We start from the raw sequence: 11,083 nt of genomic DNA, 5'->3' as shown, positions 1-11,083 counted from the left end.
CATGGATTATTACATATATCTTGCAAATAATTGTCTTTTCTGAGTTTAAAATGTCAACAATATGTATTTAACCTTAGCTTGGAGGAAAAAAAAATTGTATAATCCCTAGTAAAAATACAAACTTGTGTCGTATCGAAGACGTGAAGGGTAATTAAATAATTCAATGCATTAGCAAATTGAAAAGTAGTTCCTATAAAAAAATCACATAAAAGATAAAGAAAACAAACACCTTTGTGTCTGGGATGTGATGACCAGGCAGATTTTATGCAATTACATAAAACATGATATATGGCATTTGGGTCATATGGCCACGCGCTGGGAGCGGGAAACCATTCAGTGAAGAGTTGTGACGTATAAAACCTAAAAGGTGCACTATAAAGTAAAAATTAAAATAGGTTGGACTACAAGATGGAGGAAAGGAAACAGGAATGAAGGTAAAGTTTAAAAAGTATGTGCAGATAAAGGATGAAGGGACGCTGTAAGGACCCTTAAGAAATTATTACAGTGTACCGCGCTATGTACATTGAACGGACAAACTACAGTACACTGTTAAAAGTTTGCCGTAAACAAAAAAAAAAAAAAAAAAAAAAAAAAAAAAAAAAAAAAAAAAAAAAAAAAAAAAACGTAAAAATCCTTGATTAATGTTGCCAAGCATCTGCCGTTTAAAAAAAAAAGGATATATTGACGTAAAGGATTTATTTTGTTATGAGTATGGTAAAATCACGGTCGCCTGTATTCTACTGAAATACGGCTGTGAACAGTATATTTTACGGAGAATTTCCCATTAAAATTATGGGTTTTATTTAAAGATAGAAAACTAAACGTTAAGTCACATTTCGCTTTGCAAAGAGATTCTTCCAAAGTAATTATGAGAACATTTAAGATTTCAGTATTCAAGAAATTCTGGTTTAAGGCAGAAAAAATGAAATTGTTAAAAATAACTTTTTTTTCAGGATTCGAATTTGTTAGTTCATAACATTATGGTTAATGAATTTTCCCTTCTGTTATGGACAACAACAACAATAATAATAATATTATTGTTATTATCATTATTGTTATTATTATCATTATTATTATTATCATTATTGAATTTTATTAAATTTTTAAGTAATAGATCGCAAAGAGTTGCTGATGATGGGCACCATAGTGAGTATAGGAATGTGATATCCGGTGTTCCTCAGGATAGTGTTCTTGGCCCATTACTTTTCATACTATATACACATGACATGTGGTTTGGCCTAGAAACAAGCTTGTTGCATATGCAGATGATGCTACACTCTGCATCAATTCCATCTCCTGAATGCAGATCTGGGGTTGCTGAATCCCCTAATAGAGATCTAGCTAGAATTAGGGCATGGTGCAAATTATGGGGCATGAAGTTGAATCCTAATAAAACTCAAAGTATGAGTGTAAGTAGGTCAAGTACAGTGGTTCCTCAACATCCAGATCTCAGCAGTGATAATGTTTCTTTAACTCTGCATGACTCTTTCAGAATTTTAGTTGTGATTTTTCCATATCAAATTTACTTTTGAGAAACATATTAGGTCTGTGTCTTCTTCAATTGCACAAAAAATTACCTTATTGAGCTAGTCTTTTAAGATTTTCGATAATCAAACTAATTTGAAGTGCTTTAATTATTTCATTCTATCTTATTCTCCTGTCTGGTCTTCAGCTGCTGATTCTCATCTTAATTTGTTGGAGAGGAACTTACGATATATCAAATTTCTTATTCCTGATCTAGATATTAATCTCTGGCACCGTCGTTCAATTAATTCGTTATGCATGTTGCATAAGATTTTTTATAATTCTGACCATCCTTTACATTCAGATCTTCCCCGACAGTTCCATCCTGTTTGTAATGCTAGTCATGCAGTTAAGTCTAATAGTCACGCCTTCTCCCTCATGAGGCTCAATACCAAACAGTATTCTAGAAGTTTTATTGCTTCTATGACCCAGTTGTGGAATGATCTTCCTAATCAAGTAGTTGAATTGGTAGAACTTAGAAAGTTCAAACTTGCAGCAAATGTTTTAATGTTGAATAGGCTGACAACTCTGTTTATAATTTACATATGAATTATCTGTTTTGAAGTTGTTACTGTTTTTAAAACATTTGATTTAGATTGTTTATTATATCTCATATCGTTTATTTATTTCCTTATTTCTTTTCCTCATTGGGCTATTTTTTCCTGTTGGAGCCCCTGGGTTATAGCATCTTGCTTTTCCAACTAGAGATGTAGCTTAGATAATAATAATAATAATAATAATAATAATAATTATAATAATAATTAATAATCAATAATAACTAATAATTAATAATCAATGATTAATAATAATAATAATAATAATAATAATAATAATAATAATAATAATAATAATAATAATAAATATATTTGACTGGTACCTATCTAATACAAATAAAAATAGCTTTAAGCAAATTTTAAGGATTAGATAATATAAAAATATTATAGCGCGAAGTAAAATCACCCAGATATAAAAGTTGAATATCAAATCTAAGAAATTTTTAAGGGGAAATTACTGTAATAAAAATCAATGCTTGAAAGAATATTATTTCAAGACCAGCATTTGAAGATCCTGAAAAAAATTCCAATGAAATATTTTTTGAGAAGACTAATTTAAGAACACGAGTTTAAAATTACTTAGGAAAATCATTAGGGAAGACTAAAAAAAAAAAAAAAAAAAAATAGGATACTTCCACAAGAAAATGGATATAAAGGGATAATAATTTGTTTATAAGATGTTACTTCAGTTTACTTTCTGTGAAATTAAATTTTCTACACTTAAAAACTTGCGGAAAAAAAAAAATTAAAATCCTGGAATAAGTGTTACCAGGCATTTGCCGTTTAAAAAAAAAAAAAAAAAAGTTATTATAATGATGCAAAGGAGTGATTTTACGGTCACCAACCCGTAAAAGATAATACCAAAGTTCGCCTGTATTTTACTGAAATACGGCTCAGAACAGTAAATTTTAACGGAGAAATTCCGATTAAAATTACGGTCTTTTTTCAACAGTGTAGCTGAAAAATTGGCGAATTTTTTTCAAGTAATTATCAAATGACCAGAATAAAACAATGTTTATACTAATTAATTACCTACTGAAGTCAAGTGATATATAAGGCAAAATCTCATCGTAGGATATTTAAGGATTACCAGACATACGCAAATCTGGTAACGAAATATGTTAATGCTAATAAATAACATATCAAAATTTTCATGAAAGGAATTCTAATTATACTCATAAATAATTTGTATAAATCTAATAAGATAAAGTTAAGTAAGTATAACGCAAAATAATTCGATATATCTATCTATCTGTCTGTCCCTATCTATCTATCTACACCCACACACACACACACACATACACACACACAAACACACACACATATATATATATATATATATATATATATATATATATATATATATATATATATATATATATATATATATATATATATATATATATATATATATTAATGTGATAGCTTTCCGTTATCCACTTAGCAACGTGATCAAAAACGTAAAACGTTCTCCTTCATCTTCTTCAGATGATAAAAACAACAATATTAATATCAATAATACAAAATGATAATATATTTGATTATATTTTACACAAAAATATAAAAAATGTCCAGAAGAGCTATGGCGTACAGGATTAATTTTATATGGAATAATCATTATAATAATTATGAAATACCAATAAAAAAAAAGCGAAGATGATGGGCGGGATAATAATAACAACAATAATAATAATAATAATAATAATAATAATAATAATAATAATAATAATAATAATAATAATAATAATAACAATAGTAATAATAATAATAATAATAATAATAATAATAATAATAATAATAATAATAATAATAATAATAATCGTGGAATCAAAACACTTTTAGCAACTTTAACAGACACACAAAAATTCTATTTATTGTGAAATTCCGTTAATAAAAAGTAAAACCATTTGAAAATTCAAAGGAAAACGAACACATATACATTATGAAATAAAAATTACTAAAAACAATACTTTTAATCATTTCAATAATAATAATAATAATAATAATAATAATAATAATAATAATAATAATAATAATAATAATAATAATAATAAGTATCGTGGCATGAAAAACAAAACTTTTACCAACTTTCCCAGACACAAAAAGGTTCTATTTATTATGAAATTCCATTAATAAAAAAAGTAAAACCATCTGAAAATGCAAAGGAAAACATGAACGCATATACATTATAAAATAAAAATTAGTAAAATCAATACCTTTGGTAATTTCAATAATAATAATAATAATAATAATAATAATAATAATAATAATAATAATAATAATAATAATAATAATCGTGGCACGAACAAACTTTTACCAACTTTCTCTGATTCACACACACAAAAAAACTATTTATTATGAAATTCCGTTATTAAAAAATAAAACCATCTGAAAATACATTATAAAATAAAAATTACTAGAAACAATACTTTCAATAATTTCAATAATAATAATAATAATGATAATAATAATAATAATAATAATAATAATAATAATAATAATAATTTTAATAATAACACCGAGGGAAGGCTGCAATTGAGCGAATTACTCCAGGAAAGTGAAAGTGAGGTATGAAAGGTAATTAAGAAGATTGACAGTTTTAAAAATAACGAAAACATTGAAGAAACCTAATGATGCTGATGGCAGTGTTACAGCGATGGCCATTGTCATATGGATTATGCTTAACTGTCAATATTTCTATTATTGTCGTCATCATAACAACCCTCGTAATCATTATCAAAATAATAATAATAATAATAATAATAATGATGATGATAATAATAAAAATAATAATAATAATAATAATAATAATAATAATTTTCTGGAAAATAACTCAAAGGCATAATTATCAGAAAAATAAATCTTACAACCAGACATTTGAGGAAGGAAAATATTGAAAAAAAAAAAAAAATTTAAAAGTAAGATAAGCCTGTCATTATTGTTGCAGTTTTTCACTCAATATTTTATCCGGTGAGCAGCAAATATATACATTCACGAAAATAGAATACAAATCATGTGCACAAAAAGGAATGATGATACTAAAAAAAAAAAAAAAAAAAATTCTAACGAATCTTCGGTCAAGCATATCATACAGTCTTCAATACCTCTCCAGACTTGGGGAAAAAATTCAAATACAAGATGAAATATCACATCCGATTATACCACTCACCAAGTCTACCACTGGCTTCTCACTGGTGCCGATTCGGATAATATGACACTTACGAGAACTTTACAAATTTCATTAACCTTTTATTTTTTATTTTTTTTTTGTTCATTAGGAATGTTAAATGAGTGAAAATATGTGGAAGTCTATAAAATAACTGAAATAAAGAAACCCATTGCTATTGGAAAAGCACATTTGGAAGATATGGAATATTCACTTGGAATATCTGAACTTCATCCTTCATAACGTATCGAGCTTTAAAATTTTTCCTAACCTATTAGTTTAACGGAGGTTTAAATTCCGCTCATGAATGGCAGAGGCAAGGGACAGTGACACTGCCCTAGCAAGCAGGACAATGCCTAGAAACTGACCATATATAAATATGATCAGCGAGAAAGACCCCTTTCCATCTAAGCTAGGACCAGGGAGGGCCAGGTAATGGATGCTGATGACTCAACAAGGATGTTGAGGCTGCAGTGACCAAAGGAACTAACGAGTTTGAATGGGACTTGAACCCCAGTCTGGCGATCACCAGCCAGGGCCGTCACCAAATAGACCACAACAACCCTCAGAAAAAAAAAATTAAATAGTGGTTAAAAATGTGGTACTTGAAATATATATTATCGTGTATCTGACGGTCTGATCAGGTGTTAAAATAAAATAAAAGCTGTAGGGAACGATTAATCTAATTCTTGGGGCATTGAAATATTCATTAGAAAATGGCTAACAATTGGTGGGATTTTCAAAATCGAAATTCAAAAACTTAGAAATTCTGTTGCTAGAATTGGACGTCAGTACCTCATAGAGTTTTCTAAGCTGTAAACAAACATAGAATTGTACCTTTGGAGTATTTTTCTTTTATTAATATACTTATGAATGAGTGAGCTGAGTATGAATATAATGATACAAACTATTACTAATAAAACACACATGATAAGCGTGATTTTATAAAAATATACGTGGAATAAGAGTTTTCCCAATCTAGTCAGTCGCCTACAGAATAAGTATCTAATATTATATTGATTTAAAAATAACCTCAACCACAGCCTTTTAAGAACTTAATGACACAATATAATAAAGAGCAAGTGTCTGGTTTTATATATATATATATATATATATATATATATATATATATATATATATATATATATATACATATATATATATATATATATATATATATACATATATATATATATATATATATATATATATATATATGTGGCCGCGGGGGCATAAAACAATTAGAATAGCGCCAACGTTATCCCTGCGTGTCGTAAGAGGCGACTAAAAGGGACGGGACGAGGGGGCTGGGAACCCCCTCTCCTGTATAAAAAATCCTGTGAGACAGCAACAAAGAGATGGAGCTGGGGGGAGAGTGACTGCTCCCCGCACTCTAGTTTTGGGGTGTCTGAGTGTGCGTGGATGTAGTACGATAGAGAGTAAAAGATGTGAGATTGGAAGCATGTTTAGAAGTAGAAGGATGGATGTATTGGCCTTGTGTGAGACAAAGATGAAAGGAAAGGGTGAAGTGATGTTTGGTGAAATGTCCGGTAGAGTGTCTGGGATTGAAAGGAGAAGAGCGAGAGAGGGTGTGGCTTTATTGCTGAGTGAATGGATGACAGGTAAAGTAGTGGAATGGAAGGAGATATCATCTAGGTTAATGTGGGTAAGGGTTAGGTTGGGTAGGGAATGTTGGGCGTTTGTCAGTGCGTATGGGCCAGGTAGTGAGAAAAGTGAAGAAGAGCGGAATGAGTTCTGGAATGAATTAACTAGGTGTCTAGAAGGACTGGGTAGAAGGAATTATGTAGTTGTTATGGGTGAATTAAATGCTAGAGTGGGCGCTGGAGAGGTAGAAGGTGTCATTGGGAAGTATGGCGTACCAGGTGAAAATGAGAGTGGTGAGAGACTGGTAGATATGTATGTTGAACAAGAGATGGTAATAAGTGCTAGCTTTTTTAAAAAGAAAGATAAAAATAAGTATACATGGGTAAGAGTGGCAAATGGAAGAGTAGTAGAAAGGGCATTAATGGATTATGTGTTGATAACTAAAAGAATGTTTGGAAGATTGAAAGACGTGCACATGTTTAGGGGTATGGCTAACGGTATGTCTGATCATTTTTTGGTGGAAGGAAAATTAGTTGTAGCAAAATAGTGGGGGAATAGAGTAGGTGGATGTAAAAGGGAGCTAGTGAGGGTTGAAGAGCTAATAAAACCGGGGGTAAAAAGTAAATATCAGGAAAGGTTGAAAATGGCATATGACGAGGTGAGAGTAAGAGAAACTGGTAATTTAGAGGAGGAGTGGAAGTTAGCAAAAGAAAATTTTGTTGGGATTGCAAGTGATGTATGTGGCAAGAAGGTTGTTGGAGGCAGCATGAGGAAGGGCAGTGAATGGTGGAATGAAGGAGTGAAGGTATAAGTGGAAGAGAAAAAGAGGGCTTTTGAAGAATGGCTGCAGAGTAATAGTATAGAGAAGTATGAAAAATATAGAGAGAAAAAGGTGGAAGTAAAGCGCAAGGTACGTGAGGCAAAGAGGGCAGCTGACCTGAGGTGGGGTCAGGGACTGGGTCAGTCATATGAAGAGAATAAGAATAAGTTTTGGAAAGAAGTGAAGATAGTAAGGAAGGCCGGCGCAAGAATTGAAGAGACAGTGAAAGATGGAAATGGAAGGTTGTTAAAAGGAGAGGAGGCAAGGAAAAGGTGGGTGGAATATTTTGGAAGTTTGCTGAATGTTGAGGATGATAGGGAGCAGATATAATTGCCGTTCCAGGTGTTGAGGTGCCAGTGATGGGAGATGAGAATGAGAGAGAGATTACAATAAAGGAAGTGAGGAGAGCACTAGATGAAACGAGAGTAGGAAAAGCATCTGGTATGGATGGTGTGAAAGCTGAGATGTTGAAGGAAGGGGGTGTGACTGTACTTGAATGGTTGGTGAGATTGTTTAATGTGTGTTTTGTGTTGTCAATGGTACCAGTAGATTGGGTCTGGGCATGTATTGTACCACTATATAAGGGTAAGGGAGATGTGCATGAGTATTGTAATTCAAGAGGTATTAGTTTGTTGAGTGTAGTTGGAAAAGTGTATGGTAGAGTACTGATTAATAGGATTAAGGATAAAACAGAGAATGCAATCTTGGAAGTACAGGGTGGTTTTAGAAGAGGTAGGGGTTGTATGAATCAGATTTTTAGAGTTGGGCAGATATGCGAGAAATATTTAGCAAAAGGTAAGGAGGTGTATGTTGCGTTTATGGATCTGGAGAAAGCGTATGATAGAGTTGATAGGGAAGCAATGTGGAATGTGGTGAGGTTATATGGAGTTGGTGGAAGGTTGTTGCAAGCAGTGAAAAGTTTCTACAAAGGTAGTAAAGCATGTGTTAGAATAGGAAATGAAGTGAGCGATTGGTTTCCGGTGAGAGTGGGGCTGAGACAGGGATGTGTGATGTCGCCATGGTTGTTTAACTTGTATGTTGATGGAGTGGTGAGAGAGGTGAATGCTCGAGTGCTTGGACGAGGATTAAAACTGGTAGGCGAGAATGATCATGAATGGGAGGTAAATCAGTTGTTGTTTGCGGATGATACTGTACTGGTAGCAGACACAGAAGAGAAGCTTGACCGACTAGTGACAGAATTTGGAAGGGTGTGTGAGAGAAGGAAGTTGAGAGTTAATGTGGGTAAGAGTAAGGTTATGAGATGTACGAGAAGGGAAGGTGGTGCAAGGTTGAATGTCATGTTGAATGGAGAGTTACTTGAGGAGGTGGATCAGTTTAAGTACTTGGGGTCTGTTGTTGCAGCAAATGGTGGAGTGGAAGCAGATGTACGTCAGAGAGTCAATGAAGGTTGCAGGGTGTTGGGGGCAGTTAAGGGAGTAGTAAAAAATAGAGGGTTGGGCATGAATGTAAAGAGAGTTCTATATGAGAAAGTGATTGTACCAACTGTGATGTATGGATCGGAGTTGTGGGGAATGAAAGTGGTGGAGAGACAGAAATTGAATGTGTTTGAGATGAAGTGTCTGAGGAGTATGGCTGGTGTATCTCGAGTAGATAGGGTTAGGAACGAAGTGGTGAGGGTGAGAACGGGTGTAAGAAATGAGTTAGCGGCTAGAGTGGATATGAATGTGTTGAGGTGGTTTGGCCATGTTGAGAGAATGGAAAATGGCTGTCTGCTAAAGAAGGTGATGAATGCAAGAGTTGATGGGAGAAGTACAAGAGGAAGGCCAAGGTTTGGGTGGATGGATGGTGTGAAGAAAGCTCTGGGTGATAGGAGGATAGATGTGAGAGAGGCAAGAGAGCGTGCTAGAAATAGGAATGAATGGCGAGCGATTGTGACGCAGTTCCGGTAGGCCCTGCTGCTTCCTCCGGTGCCTTAGATGACCGCGGAGGTAGCAGCAGTAGGGGACTCAGCAGTATGAAGCTTCATCTGTGGTGGAAATGTGGGAGGTTGGGCTGTGGCACCCTAGCAGTACCAGCTGAACTCAGCTGAGTCCCTGGTTAGGCTGGAGGAACGTAGAGAGTAGAGGTCCCCTTTTTTGTTTTGTTTCTTGTTGATGTCGGCTACCCCCCAAAATTGGGGGAAGTGCCTTTGGTATATGTATGTGATGTATATATATATATACTGTATATATATATATATATATATATATATATATATATATATATATATATATATATATATATATATATATATATATATATATATATACTGTATATATATATATATATATATATATATATATATATATATATACATATATATAAAAGTATAATGTATATATGTGTATATATATAAGGATATACACATATATATAAGTGATTAATATATATAAATTATATATATATATATATATATATATATATATATATATATATATATATATATATATCTTTTCAGTCACGCATACCTCTCTCCGTCCATAGGGCAGGGGAGAGAGAGATTAGTATGTGGGTATATTTCTATATTAATATTTACCTGTCATTTTTCAAGGGTCGCGTACGCTAGTAATAGAATAAAGCAGTAAAAAAATCCTTTTAGCAAACAGAAATTCATTCATACGAAGAAGGAATACGAGATACGAAGATTACTCAAAGCATTGCACCAGAGGGAACCAAGCTTAACGCATGGCATATTAATGTCAGCCTTTTTCATATTTGTTTTACATGTCTTGCGCAACAAATCAAAACACTCGCCAATGAGGCTAAAATATTATGCACAGAAAAAATTCTTTCGAACGCTTACCGACAATTCTTTCCAATATCCGTAAACAAATAAAAGTCACTTTAAATTCCGTAGGATTTGATTTTTCTCAGGATTAGGTTCTTTCTAATGATAGATAAAAATCAGTCGGTATCGTTCAAACCCGAGGCAAGTATCACACAAAAAAAAGCGTATAACTTCGGTCTCTTCCCTGGGGTAGGGGTGAGAGGTAGTAGTCATACCCTCGTGAGAGGAAGTGCATGTGCGTGTATGCATATCTATCTAGTAAACAGTAATACTTATTGCATAACGACACTACATTCCTATCAATATCAATAAATCATTCATCTTTCACCCAAGAAAAATCAGACCAACAGACAAACACATGAAACAAGGGAAGAAAGTGAAAGTAAAATCATCAGAAAACATGACAGAACTCATGAATAAACATAACTCATGACACAATATAGATGACTGACATTAGTGAACCTTAACTCGTGTTGACCTTACTGAAGGAAATGTTAATGGAAGGAAAAGGTGGAAAGGGAACAAGAAAATTGAAAGCATGATTGACTTAAGGCTTTGACATTTACTTTACTTAACAACTGGAAAGTATACTTCTTCAAACAAAAAATCAACATAGTAGTTATACT

Source organism: Palaemon carinicauda, chromosome 24 (assembly GCF_036898095.1).
Source record: "Palaemon carinicauda isolate YSFRI2023 chromosome 24, ASM3689809v2, whole genome shotgun sequence".
Lineage (NCBI taxonomy): Eukaryota > Metazoa > Arthropoda > Malacostraca > Decapoda > Palaemonidae > Palaemon > Palaemon carinicauda.
This window is presented reverse-complemented; position numbering follows the sequence as displayed.